General features: G+C 41.7%; 1 protein-coding gene across 13 annotated transcripts in view; it reads right to left on the bottom strand.

The window, feature by feature from the left end:
* The window catches only part of MICAL2 (microtubule associated monooxygenase, calponin and LIM domain containing 2), a 128,666-nt gene extending 115,816 nt beyond the window's left edge, over window positions 1–12,850 (bottom strand). For 12 of the 13 annotated variants that reach the window (XR_012634544.1, XM_074918469.1, XM_074918475.1 and 9 more), the window contains exon 1: window positions 12,739–12,850. The gene's annotated coding sequence lies outside the window, so the exon portion shown is untranslated. Of the gene's footprint in view, window positions 1–10,596; window positions 10,712–12,738 lie in introns of those variants that run through there. The other variant, XM_074918467.1, reaches the window with a different exon arrangement.
* Window positions 12,851–19,073: the final 6,223 nt, after the last annotated feature.

The following is a 19,073-nucleotide window of genomic DNA, read 5'->3' as shown; positions in this document are numbered from 1 at the left end:
CCACCGTGGGCTGCTCATGGCCCCTGCGTGGTCTCCAAGGCTGAGCCCACACAGCCTGACCCCCTCCCTCCCCACGCCTGCTCTGCCAACAGCAGGAACTGTCAGAATACTGAAAGTTTTTACTCAACTTCTGAGCAGAAGAAAACCCAAATTCCCTTCATCCAAGATGCTTACATAAAGCAAACCAACTGAAGACATGAAGATGTATGTCGTGATTACAGTTCCTTCACATATAGTTCAGACAATTTTAATATCCCCCAACTTACAGGTACCAAAAAAGAAAACAGATAATTGTCCATCAGAAAAAAGGATGGAGAGAAAAACTTCTGGATGCAAGCTATTCACAAAGGAAATATTCTGAAGTTCTCCACTTTACAAATATGACTTCTAAAATAGTTTTGTTACTGAGCCCAAGACCTTACATTGGCTTGGACTTCTCTCCAGTTTTACATTACCACAGATTTCTCCCTCTCTTCTGCATACAGGTAAACAGTATTGCTTTTATTCGCTGAAATGTGCAACCAGATCTTTATCTACACTCCAGTAATCAAGCCTTAGTTTACCAGGAATAAAGAGTTAGTTAATGCCCTAATACAGTGCCTGTATTACCACTGTGATTAAACGCTAACGCAACCACTGCCCCAAGAGCTATATGCAAAAACCAGCACAGCCTTTGTTGCAGCATCTTTCAAAAGTAGGACATCCTTGGAGCTCACTGCGTGGGGCTCTGAGTGTTCATAAACCCGTGGAAACAGCACAAAACTAGCCTTTACTTGTGCTGCACTTCCTTAGCTATTTCATCACAGCCAGTAGCAATCTGCATCTGGCATCTCGCTCTGCCACTGCCATCGCAGCCTGACTTCTGGCCTGGGCATCAGCAGGCGGGTGGCTGGTGAAGGACAGGCACACACAGAGCAGGGCAGGTCTGTGTTTGGACCAGACCAAATTCTGCCATTGCCTCCGGCACAGCACAGTGACAGATGCTGGTTAGGGATGAGCAGCTGAAGGACCCTCACGCAACACCGTTTATTACTCTGCTGCAAAGAAAATCCAAACTGGCAGAAACACCCCTAAAGATAATCTAGCACCTTTCAGCTTTGTAAAGCACTGGGGTGGGGGAAGAAAAAAGAAAGAAAAAAGAACTTTAGAGGTACTGCTGGACTGATTTTGCTCTTCAGCTTTTCTTTCCAGCTGGGGTTTGGGGTTTTTTTTAAAGTACACATTAATTTTTTTTTTTCTCCCCCCAGACAGTTGCTTGAAACTGCTCCTTGGATTACCAGAGAGAAAGAACAAGTGATACACTGTGTAAAGCACAAGGAAAGCAATGAGATTTTCTGAAGTAAAAGCGGAATTATGATTCATGTGAAATTGCAGCATTTCCCCTTTCAATTTTGAACCGAAGTTAAAAACAGGTTCTTCAGTACATGCTGCACCCACAGGCATGTGATCACAATTGTGTTTCAGGTATTGTGCAGTTACTGCATGGAGAGAAGAAAAAAAAAAAAGACACCAGGAGTTTTGGACAGTTGGCACACCACGTCCAAATGCATATCATCCGCACAGCATGAGCTCACTCCCATTGAAAAAGAAAAAGTGAGTCAACGTACAATCTAAACCTCAAATGAAATAATCTGAGGAGAAAGAAGGATGGAACAAGTTTAAAGTTTATATGAGCTCTGGAAGCAAAATTTTCAAGGAACAGTGCTTCTTTTTGCATGCAAGTCTGCAGCCAGATAGTACTTAAATGAAAACTCTTAAACCAGTAGCCAAAGGAAAAAACCAAAAAGACACACCAGCATGAAAAAAGCTCATATGCCAGTCAAGATATTTCCATACTGCGCTTCTAAATCAGAAATCCTTATGAAAGGGAGGCAGAAAGTGACTGCAACAGTCGCCAAATCAGTCCACTCCTTTAAAGTACAACACAGGAGTTTTTACCCCTGCCCCATTCCTGCCAAGTGCAGATCACTGTGAAATACATTCAGTTCAAATACTCCAGAATCTCCCCTGTGTGTAGCACAGATTATCACAGCAAAGGCTTTGAACATCGCTGTCTCTTTGATGGTGCTTCTGGTGTCTGGTGCAGCTAGGCAGGATGAGAGAGGGCTGTCTCACCTCATGCTATCAAAGCTAGACCGAGCAGGACTTCTTCACTGATGCCATCAACTTCAGGGAGTTCCTCTCAAACGCGGTCCATCAGACATACCACTGGCTGCATCTAGGGAAAATAGGCTCCTTTCTAGACGGATTAACCTGCTGCCTTAATCTGCCACATTTAAAACCACACACACAAAGATCCAAGGGTATATCACAGTGATTTAAGCACATATCCCAAGGCTCCTGCTGCCACTAACAATGCAGAGCCTTTCATGAAAAACTCTTCTGTTTTATTCCCTATATTAGTTTATTTGTGCTGCACAATCCAAAGCCCTCCTTGCCACACCACATATAGCTGGGGCTCTTCCACCTCTGCCCCTCGCTGACCTCCAGGCCTGGCAGTGAGCATGCCCAGCGTACTGCCTCTGGGGGAGCAACACAAGCACGCCGAGAAAAATTCAAAAGTCTTAGTACCAAGGTGCTTGCTTACCAGATGCCCTAATGTTTATTAAACAGAACAGCTTATTCCTAGCTTTCTATGACTAACATGATAGGATTCTTCAATTAGCAGCTTTTTTTTTTTCCACTGTGACAAAAGATGCCATACGTTTTCATAAAAGAAGGAAACTAAAAAAAATTTTAAAGAGGTGTAAATTATAAATGCTGAGTTACACCAATGGCCACTACAATCTCCTGTTGTTGCTCGACAGATGTGCATGTGAAACACCACTCTGAATCGGGTCTAAGGGAGATTATGAGAATAAAGTGCAGAAAGCAGCACTTTACTGGACTCCTAATATCCAGCACATCAACTACTTATGAATCAATTTTTGCAGAGCCTATTTCCCCAAGGCATTTTGGCAGGCAGCGTATGGCAACGTGTGAACAGTTCACTTAGGGTATAGTCTGACCTGAAAATACCGAACTGCCTGAAAAGCACCCTTCATTTCTAAAAACAGAAGCTGACAGCTTTGCGCAGGCCCCTTACAGCCATCTTCTTGCAGTTGGGGCAGCTGCACTTACGTGATTACTCCTTTTACCTCGTGGCAGACCTTTACTGGCAGGGCCACTCCAGAGTTACCCTGTCTTGTAGCGCTCTGGCAGAGGTCTATTAATCATCAGCGGGTTAAAAGGTCAGATTAGTAAATCTGTTTAAGGCACACACCCAACAGGCAGGTGCAAGGATCTCAACCAAGGACATTCAGCACAGCCACTTCTCTGGATCTACAAAACACCTGAGCAGGCAGAGGGAGTGCTCACAGAGCAGAGAGACTGCTGTAACCTTACAGGCACAGATGCCTCACGTGTTAATAAATACATGTTCATATTTCCCAGACAGAAAACCCAGATTATTAGCAACACTACCAACACAATTACCACAGCAGTTCTCAAACACATTTCTCTACAGTCTTGCCTACATTCTGTTTTTCTGACCCCTATGAGGTTGCACACCAGTTCATCTCACAGCTTAAAGCTGAAAATTTTACTGCTGGGAGGTGATAGGAACATGAACTAGAAAATAGGCTTAGAGGAGAAAAAAAAAATGGCAAAGGCAAAAAAAATGAATAAGCAACTAAAATACAATTTTGGTAGAAGAAAAAAAGAACCTTTGGCCCAAGTCTCTGCCACTTGGACAGTTTCTTACAGAAGTTCATGACAGTTCTGGAAGTGATACTGACCAACACCTTCAAGTCACAGTACCTTGAGAGAAATTTTTAAACATGCTATACAAGCAGAAAGTTCAGCTGTTTCCACCTCCCCTCAGCACTGGCAAGGTTATCATTACACTGTGTCACCGCTGTAAAACAAATCCAGTCATCTACAATTGCACCACTCTCTAGAAGATGGCTCTGCTGAAAACAGGGGAGGGACTGCATCTGCTGGGGTGTGCCAAGCGAAACTCATCAGCATCACAGCACATGACTAAGCACGTATTCGGGTACGTCAATACCCAACCACCAATTTGAAAAATAAAAGGTAATTTCTTCCTATCTCCCTGCTCCCACCAACCTGTAAATATGGGAAAAGACAGAACATTGCTAATTAAGTTTAAGAAGCCTTAACACGAAAAAAAAACAACCAAACAACACATCACAAGGTATGAAACAACTATTCACACAGGACAATGACTTAACATTCTATTTATGATTAGAATGTATCAGGTAAGATTAGGATCCTATTTCTAAAAATAGAAAGGTGAGTGCAGATACACTTGACAGACTATTCATGTGAATACATGCCTGTAAAGTAGGTAAATAATTAATGTAAATGTTGCCTTTTTGCTTAATTTTAATATAGTGAGAGGTAATACTTATGTTGTCAATACTAGTTTCTGATGACTACATCCAGAACAATTAATTAGTTCTCATTTTAAACTCCCCAGACCTGGCAAAAAAGAGAAAAGCACTCTCTCTTTTAGATATCTTCCCCCAAGAAAGCAGAATAATAATTAAAATCATAATGGAATCAACAGTCAAAGGGAAAAAAACCCCACTGCTTGGCTTCACTTCCTCCTCCAAAATTAAAACCCACATTCATTTCAGCCCTGCGTCTGGCATAATATCCCTGCAAAGTACTAGACAACAGAGGAAATCCATAAGGAAAGCAGGAAAATTTGGATTCAAAACATGAGCTGCTTCTTACTATGACAAAGGTGTATTTTCCTCATTAGAGAAACAGTCATTAAAAATAAATGCAACGAAAGCTTCCATGAACTCATCAGAAGCACTGATCACAACCTTACAAAGCCTAGTAGGAAAGTTAGACAAAGTAATGAAGTTGCTTTCTACTTTGTAGAAGTACCAGTAGTTCTCTGACACATCTTCAGTCAACTGTGCACACGGGTGGGCACCCTGGCTGCACAGCAGCCGATGAGGCAGACACAAGGAGAGCCTTCCCATTGTTACTGCAGTAGAACAAATAAAACTGGAAAGTGGTTCACAGTCTCTTTGCACACTAGAACTATTAGAGTAAAAAAACCTGTGATATATCTGCATCAATACTCACTTAAATTAAATCTTGTATACAAATGCAGACCTGCTATCCTATATATGCTACTCCTTTATTTATCTTAGAAATCAGCAAACTAAAAGACTATAAATAATTATAGAGCTCTTTTCCAGAAGCCAGTGTCTCTAGTTATATTGGCTTGAGATTTCAAATGAACCAGATTACCTTTTGGACAGGTATCCTATTAAGTTCTGGGTCAGTTATGTCCTGTTGAATGTTTTACTTGTCAAAGAATCCACAAAGCTTTACCTCAAAGGGCAAAAGAGTTTCATATTGACATTACTTTGTCAAACTACCTGCTTTACCTGACCACCTGAAGGATGCATACAAATGCTCCGTTAAGAAAAGCTGAGTCAAGAAACTCTGTCAAACACAGTGTTAGGTCATTTGTGTATTTTATTGAATGCCGTGTTGAACCTTGGATTTACCTTTGTACGAGGAAAGTATTGTGAGCAACACACAAAGCGTCTCACCTTGCTCCAAAACAGCCATGTAATTCCTTTTATTCTCTATTAATGCATGATTAAACATAAATGGTAGACAAATATTTCAGCTCCATAACTGAGCTTGAAGATGCTTCTACATGCAAGTGACTAATAACATCGATTCATTCATTAAGGCAGGTAATAGCTAAAGATGTAGCTATATACAGGTTCAGTGGTATATATTTAAAGGCACGCATAAAGAAGGCCTTCAGTTATTATCAAGCTTCTGTGTTTGTCATGAAATCGCATCAGAAACATTGCTGGAGCCCTCTACATACAGGAAACAACCACAACTCCTTCCTCAGTAAAAAAGGAAAAATGGAGAAAAAATAACCCTGCCCTTTGCATTTCTGCAGAGTAAGTGTAAGATAAAGACCTCGTGGATCTCCTTTCCCACACTGAGCCCACCTCCAGGGGGGCTTCCGAAGGAATAAAGCCATTCCCCTCCGTACGCCGTTCTAGATTTATCTTGAAAATTGATATGCAAAGTATTTATTAAAATTACTCTGCAGAGGACACTAAGGGCAATTTTTTTCCTGACGCCATGCACAAAGCAGGTCGGCCTAGCGCACATCAAGCTGTTCTGTCCCTTATCTAAGCATCAAAGTTACAAATAGGATGTGGCTGACCTGCAGCGCTGGTTATGCCTTGCTGTACCCTACAGAGCAGCTCTGCAGCCCGTGCTGGGGAGTGTTACCTTACTCACCGCCCCTCGGCCGCAGTTTCAGCTCAGATACCTACACCCAAATACATACCAGGTACCCAGGACAGGACCCAGTGCTTCATTAAGTATTTGGCACGTTGTCTCAAATTACCTTTGATACAAAGGGTTATTTATACATCATGGCACACTGCAGGCCTCTGCGTCAAGATAGCATCACACAATGCTCTATGTCAGGAATGCAGGCAACAGATTTAAACCAATCCCCGCTTCAAGACACTTTTACTAGGAAGCAGGTCACAAACTGAGTAATATCCGTTTTATGCACTGAAAAATGTATGCTATTCGTTTCCAGGAAATAAAGTCAACCACCCTCATCCTTCTTCCTTCTCCCATACACCCCCCCATCAGAACAACGGAAAGGTGATTTCTTTTGTCTTAACATGTTCACTGTTGGGATGTATTTAGTTCTTTAAACAAGCCCTGTTCTCCCTAATGCATCTGCTAGAACGCCTAATGTTGACTTGGTGCAAGGGCAGCGTTTCAGAGAGTGATTACAGCAAGAGGTATTTGGTTACATCCACTGAATTCAGTTTTGAATATGCACCAATAGTTTGTACTTATGGAGCTTGTTTCCAAGCCTTTAACACATGCACATTTCTGGTATTGATTCAACCACATTTATGTTCTGAACACAAATACTGTATGGAAAAGTGCCAGCTGTTAATTAAAAAAAATTCCATAGATAGAAATGGGAAGAACCTACATTCTGCATTCATCTTATGAAGCAAAACTCAGAAATCTGAAAAATGGCTCCAGACTTCAATATTCTTCTGTCCCCTACAGCCATGGAATTAATTAAACAATTTTCTGAACTGATAGAAAGGCTGCATAGGTGGCAACCACAGGAATTAGGAGCACTCAGTGAAAGGGGAAAACCAAATACTGAGCAGACAGCGAGGAGTTTGGATCTGAAAGAGAACTCATTCACATAAATTATCCAAACCCAAATATCACATTCCATCAACAGTTCCTTCAGTCCAGCTAGGATGGAAATGAGACCTGGAGAAGTAAGTTCTCTTCTCAGGATGCTCGCTCCTTTACAGCCTCTAACGGAAGAAAAGCAATGGTGATTCAAATGTACAAGTATATACCGTACCAGGTCCACAGCTGGGGCAAAATGATGCTGACAAGAATATTTTTAATAAGTAACTAACTAAAAGGCAGAAGTGGCTACACACTACCATGAAGTCAAGCCCAAGTACCTCCTGCAACACAAGCCCTGAATTTTCTCCTAATCAGCTCCAATTGCTACTTAAAATTATTCCCCAGGTCAGCACAAGGTGACAGAGCATGAAGAAAATCCATCAGAAACAGCCTGATAACAAGCATATACAATAGATGATCCTGTACAAAAGGAAGCTGATCTCAAGAGTAAGCAGAAACCAAAAACTGCCCAGCATCTTGCGAAGTTCCTTAAGGCTACTGTTTAACCATAGGGTTTTTTCAGCTGGAAAGGGTGTCAGCAGAAAACACTGCATTGCATTATTAATTTCTCCCTTGCTTTTAGCAACTGCCTTCATAGACTGCATTTGTTTCTCTAAATCCTTCTGTGTTACTCCCCGTGTGCATAAGTTTAGAGGCATTGCGCATCTCTGACACCACTAACAGATGGGACTCACCTCAGCCAATAACACAGATTATACTCACTGCAATACACTCTCATCTGATTACATACAAAAAAGAATTCCACTATTTGCCAAACCCAAATCTTCTCAAAGAGAGAGGAAAACTCCTACTCTCCTTTTTTCAAAATTGTTAATAATTTTTTGCTGGATTCCAATCATATGCATTTTGCATACGACAGACTAGCAAAAAACAGCTTGGAAGACTTTAAAATCTTCCAACTGGCTATTGGAGTTGCCTATTCAGGTAAGAAAATGGCAAAATATGTTCTCTGAACCACTTGGTCTTTCACAAGTAACACTATATATAAAAAAACCCAACCATAAAATATGCAGAGGAGTTCAGATAAGCAATCAAATTAGCATAAGACTATTTAAAGTTGATTACAAAACATCCCCACGTATTCCCAACAAAAATTTCACATGGCTTTGGAAATTCTGTTTCAATGCTACACGGAAAGATGAAGGATGAACTGTAACACCCCCTTAGGCATTACTGAAGCCTACACAGGCAATAAGCTGCAATCTTAAAAGGTCTGAGAAGGATTTATCGTGGACTAACAGATCCAAATAACCTGCTTTTTAGGAAGCCAAAACTCCAACACACACTTACAATGGCAGGTGTAGTCATTCTAAAAGCTGACCTGGTAATATCCACTTGGCTGAATGCAGCAAGTGCAGAAACTGCTGGCATGTGTTCAGACCAATGCAGATGAGATGCCAGTGACAAGAACAAAAGTTTAAATCTAATCCACGTATTCCCATCACACAATTCAATAAACCATCTGCCTGAAGAAGTCAGGCCCCAGATAGAAAGCTTTCAGAGACCAGTTAACAAATCATAGCAAAGTGTCCAGAAACAGACAGGCAGGTGATCTCTGAACTCATGGATTGTCTTCAGAATTACTCTCTCCTCACCAGGTTTTACCATTACAACTCTAGGGAGGAAAAAAGCAACAAGAAATGAACCCAAGTTTCCTCCTAGTTACATCAGTGTTACTGGGACACCAAAATAAAAATAATTAGAACTTGAACTAAACATAAGCTAGAGCAGTAGTGTCTATCATAATTTGGGCTTGTGGTAGGGCCTGCCTTTCCCAACACAGAATGGGGCTTCTCTTGCTCCCCTCCCTGCACAGTAAATTGCCAGCAAAATTTTGGAGGAGATAATAAAACAAAGCAACCCCCCCCCCAAAGATATAACCCCTCACTGAAGGGGGGGTTATGAACCCAGAGCAGGAAGAAGGCTTGATAGCACACAGCTCAGATTTAAGCATGTCTGAATTTTTTCCCTTTCATGGAACTAAGAGTCTAAACATGACTAAAGATCATTTTGGGGATGTTTTTACTTGCTTGTAAATGTAACTATGCATAGATGAAAGAGTTATTCTTAGTCATCTTCTCCATGTCAAAAATAAACCCAGCAATTTCTAGAATGTGTCACAATACAATATTAACTACGTATCTGCATGGTCACCGAATCAGTGGACACTTAATAGCCTTAATTTAGAATGTCTGTATTTTCTGGAAACAGTCTAATATACCGTGCTGGAATACCCCGAACTACTAATACCGCTTCTGAAGGAGTCAATCTGCAGCATAAACACCTCTGAAACCTGCAGTGATGAGCAAAGCACACAGCGTGCCATCCCTTAGCAGCCAGGCTGCCAGACACAGAGCAGAGGCTGCGTTTTCCAAATCAATGGTCACCTCACGCAGAAAGAGTTTGAAAAGAAAAGGTGCAAAGAAACAGCTTGCTCACATACTAAACGCAGATGCTCAATGTGTATGATACGTGTACTCATGTACTATACGGATACAGGCGTGCCAGGCTGCCTGTACAGACAGAGCAACCCCTCAGCCTTTCTGGAGCTCGTTGGCCCCGCATACAACACGCGAGCAAGCTGAGAAAACAGAAGGACTGTACAGGGAGGCAGACCTCCATTTCAGTCATCTGAAATTGTCTTTGTTTTAAGGGAATCAAAACACACCACGTCCCTAAGAAGCAAATCCTCTTCCAGTAGAAAGCAGAGGTTTTCTGCTGACGCCAGGGGAATCAAATTGAGATGAAGGACTCCTGAGGAACAGATACACGTTACCAAGGACTCACAACAAATGTTACAGCTACATGGAAGAGTCCCAATGGGAAATATATAGCATTTGAAAGTTTTCCCTTGAGTTTTCAAGATACTAATTATAAAATACCAGAGCAGTGAGAGAGCTGGAGCAGATACAAGGTACATGCTAAAAGAGGTGAAAGACTTAAAGCATACTCACAAAGAAACCGAATGGCAATCACCTCTTGTGTTATGGTTTCTTACACTTAAAGAACATCTCCAGCCAAAAAACAGACACTCTCATCTCCATAAGGAATGGGACACAGCCACCAGACAATAAGATGCTGCTTCAAAATATTTTAGAAAAAATCTTTTCAGCTCATATTTACTTCTAGATTCTAAACTGAAGGAAATCTGAACTCCTCACAAACAGCAGTGCAACCACTCCCCTAATATCAGGGATATTGTACTGCATACACCTTTAGAGTGACATTAAGGCAACTAAGAAGAAAAAAATAAATTCAGAGTTTCAAACAGAGATGACTTCTCATTTCTGTATACTTTTCTATACATTACTATGTACTGGTTTGCTAAGAACTCACCTAGTTTTACAGACAGGGCAGAAAAAGTCATGTCACTTGCTGCAGGCAAGAGGGATTGAAATGCAGGATACTTCAGTCTCTCATCAGAACTTCATTGCTCCACCACCCAGTATAAGATGCACCTCCAATATCTTTTTCTAGTACTATGAAGAGAACAGCACTAACTTACATCAAGCAGCATTTTAAAACCTTTATTTGTCATGTATCAACTTTACAGGTCTGTTGAACATGGGAAACAACACACATTTTGCAGCAACAATCACGAAAAAGAGAACTGAATAAAGTGCATGAGTCAAATGCGCTGGTACCTGACTCGCCAGCCCCGTCATGAAGCAGCCTCCAGCCTTGTGCTATGGAGAAACCAGGATGCAGGAGAAGCACTGAGAATTTCCCAACCCAAGACTTCAGCTGAAAAAGACCAATATGCCTATGCTGTAAGCCGGTGTGCCCACTGCAGCAGCTGATTCATGGAACACCGCTGGGCCCCCACCACCCGCCCCGTGCGGCTGCTCCGCAGGCTCTGCTCTCTGCCCCACTGCGATAAGGAGGAGGTGGGGCAAGATTCAGGTCAGGGGAGTAAAGTGGCTAATTACTGCTTTGGGCAGCAAGTAAAATGGTTACAAAGATAAATACAACACTTGTGTTTTAAAGATAACTTGTCTTTTCAAGCAGAGAACTGTAAAACTGAACGTTTTTCCAGTTTCTGAAGAAGTGAGACATTACAAAAACTGAGACTGAACATAGAACTCAGTCTGAGTAAGACTAAGATCAAGGATGTGCTGAGTGTTGAGTTAATATAATTTTAATTCTTAAAATGTTTACTGATCTCATAATACAGAGAAAAACTCTATAATATCCCTGGAGTTAGAAGCAACAGTTTGCTCATGCTTCAGTACAGTATTTTAGATGCACATTTTTCAGATGCATCCTCCAGAAAGGATAAACCCACTGTATTTAGAGAAATACCCAGGTATTCAAAGTAAGTGTTAATGGACATACACTTATTTACAGTGCTTGTGTAATTGACAACAGACAGGAGTTCCAGTTTGGTTGTCCGATAATCTGTTTTCCACCCATGTAGTATAATTAGCAACCAATATAGAGTGGCGAAATGAGGGAATCAAGATGCCCTCTTTTCTCCCAGATCAAGGCACTTCACGAACATCAATTAGATGTTAATATCCCTGGGAGGCAAGCCTGACAAGTCTTATTAAACCATTTTAAAGATTAGGACACTGAGTCACAGAGAGATTAAGAACTTCCTCAAAACCAACAGCATAGTCAGAGAGGGGGCAGCTACACCCCAGCCAGGCCTGGTGGCACGAGACTGCACTGCTCCACCTTATTACAACATTTAGAGTTGGAAAAAAAAAAAAAAAAAAGTCCACCACACTCATATGAAGTTTCCTGGCCATGCCAACATGCCTCAGTTTTGACCTGCAGGGACCATCTTTAGATACAAGAATGCAGTTTGGTTTCCACGCTCAGATGGCATTTTGGCTGAAAGTACCAGCAAGGTTGCCAGTCGTAAACGGTTTTAAAGTCGGCAGAGACCTCCAGATCTTTTCCGATAAGCTTGAGAGGGAACTTAAAACTTTTTGATACTGGTTCAGCCCTACAAGCCTAGGGGCAAATAAATCTACAGTCATCAGTCTTCGAGCCAACTAGTTAGCTGAATTCAAGTCACATGCTGAATTTACACATTAAAAAGGTAGTGAACATGACAAGACAATTACTATCAGAGGTTAACGCATACTTCAAAGCACGAAGGAAAACCCAGCAGGAACCACGTTCAATTAGACCGAAAAGCGAGCAGAGAAGGATGTTGCACCGATAACACGCTCATCAAGACGCGTCCCAGCTAAGAGCCCACTCCAGTGCTCCAACACACGGGGAAAGCACTTCGCCGCCGTAACCGCCGAGCACGTACCGACCCGAAGATGAGTTTCTCTCTCCCTGCGTCGCCCCCCGACCCAGCGCGCAGCCAGCCCGCACCTCCCCGCGCCCCGGTAAAAACCGAACCGCCCGGCCCGGCCGGCCCCGCCGCCGCCCGCGCAGGGCCAGCCGAGCGCGGCCCCAGCGCCCTCGCCCGCGGAGGGACGCTCCGGCGCCCGCTCCGACCCGCTCCCGGTCCCACCGCACCTGCCCCGTCCCGGCGACCTGCCCCGGCGGCGCTGCGTCCGCATGCTGCCCGCGGCTCGGCGCGGATCCCGGCAGCGCGGGGCGGGGCGGCGCGGCCGGGGCGGGACCGGCCCCAGCGCGGGGCGAGGCGCCGGCGGGCGCCCCGGGCTCCGCGCAAGGTGCATTCCCCGCACAGCCCGCGGGTCCCCCCACGCCCTCTCGTGGCTTTGGGGACCGGCCGTGCCCGGGGCCCCCGGCTGTCCCGGCCCCCCAGCCCCCGAAGAGGGGCGCCCGCTCCCCCCGGCGCGGCGGAGGGCGGCTCAGCGCAGAAACGGCTGCTCGGCGTGCGGGGACCTTGGAGGTTGTCGTCCCCCCTGCAGGAGATCTAAGAGCATTTAGTCCAGGAAGCAAATAGAAAACTACTGGAAAGAAAGTTCAGAATTGACCGGTAACGTAACTAACAGCGCTTACACCACAACTCCCCGACTTCTACCAACATCTCACTAACGGTACAAGCGAAGTTTTATGAAAAAAAAAAAAAAAAGCGCGAAACAATTCAGATGCAACCGCTGCACCAGGAAGGGTAAAGTGCTCCCCAGCTAAAGCGCTCATCTACTCACCTAAAGCTCTGAGAAAAACCTCGGCAGGCACGAGCTTAAACCATTCATAAATATTTTGGCAGGTGCCACACAGACACTGTTCCTTCAGTGACCTCGAAGGCAGCTGCGGCAGAACAAGGGAGCAGGACCCTCATCTCCCATGACATGAGTTACCTGACCTTTTTCACACCTCTCTGCCCTGAGCCAAATTTAAAGCTGCTTTCGATAAGGTGGAGAGAAAACAAGTGTGACTGTGGCCCCATTTATCCGTGCACAGCTGAATGTAACACAATCTCTAACGAGCCAAGCATTTAACCAACTCTCAAATAATTTGTTGACCTCAAGCTAAGCATTGTGTTACAGAAAATACCTCTCATTTGGGTTGAAATTTGTCTTCTAGCTTCTTCCATCGTGCTTGGCTGAACCCAAGTTTTACTTAGTCCTCAATTTTTGAATTGCCACATGTTATTCTGCTTACTGAACTTTGGGAGATTAAAAGTACTTTTTCCTCCAAGTGATAAAAGCTAGAATATAGAAGCAATGGTGCATACCGTTTCCCTGCTATCTAAAAGACTATATCAGCCTTGAGGAAGGAATAAGAAAATACTCCTGGGAAACTTCCAGCAAAAGTGATCTGTAGCTAGCAAACAGGGATGTGTGTATCAAAGAAATAACATCTATATATTGTACAAAGTCTTCCTAGTTTCAGTCCAGCATTGAGAGCCAGATGAAAGGAAGATTCTTCCACAGAGAACCCAGAAAATACAAAGTCAAAAAGAATTTACACTCACCCCCACCCAGGAAATGTTCCAAAACTTCCTTCTTTAGGAAAGATACAGCACTGGCCTCCCATATATCTCTTCACCTTTACCAGCTGTCTTCTTCCCTCCACTCAGAAAAAGTTAGTAAGCCCATAAAAAGATAATCTTTTCTCCTGCCAAGTCCTTCCAAAATTATTATGCGCTCCCATGTCAGGGGCTGCATGAAGGCCACCAGAGATCTTGCCATTCTAATAACTATAATCTGTATATTTACTGATTGTCCTTAAATATTTGAGCTTTGAAAACAGCCAAAAGATGCATATACAGTTCACGCTCGCTAGTCTTAATTATTATCATAACTATCTGTTAAAATTATGTTCCATTAGATGTTACTTAACCAGAATTAAGAATCTTTATTCTCAGTCACACCTGCCTCTCTCCAAAGGAAAACATAACTAAGATACAAATTTGATATTACCTGTGGTTCTATTGGCTACCCTAGCCCACCCTCCCTTACTTGAAGCGTGGGAAATGCAACCAGAAAGGGAAAAAGCAACTTCCCCCGGTGCTGCACAGCCTCCCCTTGAGTGAGACTAAGCTCCTAACCTATTATTTTTAACAGTGCAGCTGCTCTGTAAATTTTTTTTTTTGTTCAGTCCTAGCCTGTTCTGCCCCGTTGAAAGGATAGGAAAAAGGAATAAGAATAGCCCTTATAAAAAACAATCCAGCTTTATCAGCTAGTATAAAGCTGTGCCTGCTAACTCTGCTGTAGGATGGTCATCCCCTCACTGTGGCTGATTATGTAAAGCACTCCCTTTCCTGCCATGGGCAAGCCTATCTATTCAAATTCTTGTAAATGCAATGCTATCTACATATCCAACACAATAAAAGCCCTTCTTGTGGTATTTAAACAACCTGTCTGATCTTTTGTGATTAACTGTGGATTTCTTCAAAGCTAACTGAACTTTTTTTTATATAAAAGAGATGGTCTGGTTCTTATGTTGCAGCCTGGGTCTCAGGAGACCATGCTGAACTCCCTCCTCCACCACTCATCTCCTTTCTGACTCTGAGGATTCATGGTGTGTATCAGTTCATGACCTACAGGGTGAAGGGAATAAGACTTCCTTACCCTTGGGGGCTTAGGAGGATGGAACCCCTCATATGAGGGTGAAACCTTGACATTCTACTCGATCACGTGAAAGGCTATTATGATAGCATAGGTTTATTCCTGCTCCTCTTTTGAAGTTTGTCATCACATTCATCTCCAGTGAGAATCAGTACTTAAACACAAATTTTCATATTCTCTACCTTCAGTAATGCTTTTTGTTTTAAATGAACATATAAAGCCATTAGAGCCATTTTAAAGAAAGGAAAAGAAAATAGATCTAAGGAAAGGAAGCTGAATTCTTTATGTGGGAGCATATAATTTTTCTGGAGCCTGGAATAGCTGGATTTTCTTACCACATGTGCAGGAAATAGCCCTTCCTACTTCGTCCTGAATGTATCAGATAATACCCTTAGCATATAATGGAACTATTCCAGTGTGAGACACCTTCGAAGCAACATTTTTGTTCAAGTTTCTAAACACATTAACAGATTTATACATGTCTGTTGAGGAATAGTTCAAAACACTTTGGTTCATGGGTAAATAATGAATATTTAAACTATTCCACAGCATCCTTGTTTCTTAATTAAAAAAAAACAGACAGAAGTACCAACAAAACACACCTAGCTAATTTTCTAGCCCTCCTCCCACAGACGACTACAAGTTCATTTGTTAGGGAAGTTAGGGGATGGGTCCTTCATCACCCTACCTGCCCCATATTGGCACAGCCCACAGCACACCTGGCCAGTAATGCATCCTCAGGTTGGTAACATTAATCCGCCTTTCTTCAGTGCAAATATTCTGTTGTTTGAGGTTTGAGCATGTGTGGAGGATGTTTTGGGTTGGTTTTTTTTTTCCACATGTGGATATTTTCTCTGATACTTTGACAAAAAGGAGATTGAGCTTGTATCGTGCAGGTTACTGACACAAATCTAGAAAATCTCATGCTTTGGATCATGTCTTTGCTGGTTAAATCTCCCTGAAGCTATAAAGGATTTTACTGATGTGAAATTTCTAATTATACACCAAATCTGAGCACAGGATGATCTCTTGCTCCCAGTATCATTAAATATTAATTGATTCATTTCCTAAGAAACTTCGATAGCTGCAATCTCATACACAGTGTACCCAGCTAGCCAGCACCAGCCTCTTCAAAATCTTCAGTTCATTAATCAAAAAATTCTTTCTTTGAAGGCAGAAGAAATGAGCCTCACAATCTTTAGGATAACTCTAATTTTAGTAAGGCGTAAAATTATGATCCTGTATTTATTCCTACAACAGAGTCACATCTCAGTGTCATTTTGCTTTGTGTAAGGGATAATGTCAGCTTTGGTGATGTTGTAATTACAAATCATGGAAACATTTTTTTTGAGTTCTGAAAAGCCACAACCAGAACCTTAAGAAGTTTGAAACTTCTCTTGGGGCACATATCATTTTGTAAGGTATATTTGATTTTTGAGAAGATTTGACAGATAATCAGATAAGGTAGACTTTATGAAAGGTAGAATAAACCATTATTATAAAGAGTTGCATTTTTTTCTTTTTTTCTGTCCTTGTAGCCAGTATTTAGTGAGCTGTTAAAAGATTTAGTCATCCACAGGGATATATTTGGATTTTTTCCCCTAAGAAATATCACTAGAAGTCTTCATTTTATTAATGCTGTGTCCTCAATGCCTTAAGGGCTTTATTCCACAGATATTTTATATTTTTATTTCTGACATTTGGGGTTTTGTGCTCAATTACAGTTTTGATTCTGCTTTGATTTGCAGGAGTCATTACTCTGAGAAATACATATGGGAGAGTATCAAAAGCACAGAGGTACTTCTTCTGTTGAAATAAATGCCAACGTCTCACTGACTTCAGAGAGAAAATGATCAAGTAATTAAACACTGTTTTGCATGGATCCCAATAGGCTTTGGATCAGGCCTCACCTTTCTAGCTCGTACTTGCAGCTTTGCTGCTTTGGATTTTGCTGACGTATGCCTCTGTAAAACTAACCGACCAAGCTCAACAAAGCTGATAAGATTTCCTTCCTGCACTGCTGTGCTAACACCTTCCCTGCAAATGTCCTCTGAGTTTGGTCATACTTGATTTCAGAGCAAGACTTTGCAGAGCAAAGTGAAACATAAATGTCAGCTAAAGTGATAAAGAAATTTAAGTTAACACAGTGTCTTTCAAGCCAAATGATTCCAGGCTGCGTACAGCTGGTAGATAGATTATGCTTTGTTAGGGTGCTACATCTGCGTGAGCCGGTGACTGTCAGCTGCTTAAAGGATGTCACATTGCAAAATAGCCAGCTAGGCTGCTTCAGATTCTATCAGGAGAAAAATACCCTGATCTGTGATAGAGATCTTGGGGAAATTTTGTGGAGAACAACCCCAAAAGAATAAAAACGACACAAAATACTTGTGTATTTAGCACACACCTGCATGAAAATAGTTCCTAGAATGTGGCTGTCAGTGAATAAAGGGAATCTTCTGTAAATACCTGCTTAATACAAATTAACTGTTCTGTATGTGTTGTCAGCAAGAACTTGAGATTATTTCTTGTCTGTGGGAAACCTCCTGTCAGAGACAAAGATCATTTTCCAGATGCTTTGATGTTAGCATATTTAAACCTTAGCAGAGACTTTATTTAATTAAATGTTATTTATGTTTTGTGGGTGTTACTGAACAAAGTCTTCCCTGAGTGTCATTAATGGAAGAACGACAGAGTGTTCAAACCAGTGAGGACCATCATGATAAGTTTGAGGGCAGAGATAGTCTCTGGTGATATTTTAGGGAAATTAGTATTTCTCAGACAGCTGAACACTCAGACATACTTCCCTAACTCGAAGATGAAACCATAGCACTTCTAATTGCCATGCTTCCAGTTTCACAGATTCTTATTCTTCATTTTTAAGTTAAACACTTCTAGTTAGTCTGTGCTATTTTTTAACTGTTTCTTTAATGAATATGACTCCATATGCATGAGCAAACACATGTTAAAAGTTAAGTGCCAAATCTCTTTTTTTTTCATTCTCAGGGAAGGAGGTACTTTCTTTGGCAATTCCTGAGTTTACTTTGGGAGATTCTAGTGGCTGATTATTTACTGTGCTCTGCATTATGCTGTATTAGAGAAGAGATGACCTTGCTTCTCATGCTTAGCCAGGAAGGAATGGCTAAGAAGATGCAGTCTTTTTTTTAAATTATTTAACACAAATGTTTCTAACTTGCTCTATGGAGATAATAGAAAACAATCAGCAACTGCTGGGTATCAGTTTTGTCTGTTATACATTACTGTCTGTCTTGACATCATAAAATAAATAAATTCTATGTATTCAACCCCCGTTTGTTTAAAAAATAAGGTTGCTAAGAAACAAGTGTTATGCATGTTTAATGCAACTTACAATCAGGATTTATATAAAAACATGAAATGTAGCTGTGATGCACTTAGAGACTATTACAGTGCAACTAAAATGCAAACTCATGGTCTGGGTGAAGAAGAAACGTGAACTTTACTGTCATGTCACAATTAGGGCTCTGGCCAATGTATAATTACAGGTTCTAAAGTTCCTTTCCATGCTCTGAATTCTGTAGAAAATTTCAATTAATGTCACTGACATTTTTACTCTTTCCTCAGGATAATGTTGACTTCCAAAGGATACTGTCAATAAGAGTGGTATAACTAAGGGCCTATAGGTTCCACAGAAATGATGCGTATTACGGTTGTATGTAGTTCAGCAAGAAAAATGTTGACACATATAAAAATTTGGTTTACCTGGTTTGCATTTCATTCTGATTTATATGTGTTACAAACGTTTGCATGTAACTTTGTTCAAAAATACTCAATTGTTGTCATGGTTCAAGGGGTAAGTGGTTATGCTCGATGAAATACACATATTGACATTTT

The sequence above is a fragment of the Athene noctua genome, chromosome 14, assembly GCF_965140245.1.
Source record: "Athene noctua chromosome 14, bAthNoc1.hap1.1, whole genome shotgun sequence".
In the NCBI taxonomy this organism is placed as follows: Eukaryota; Metazoa; Chordata; class Aves; order Strigiformes; family Strigidae; genus Athene; species Athene noctua.
The sequence above is the reverse complement of the archived record's forward strand: the minus strand, read 5'-3'. Positions and strand labels throughout refer to the sequence as shown.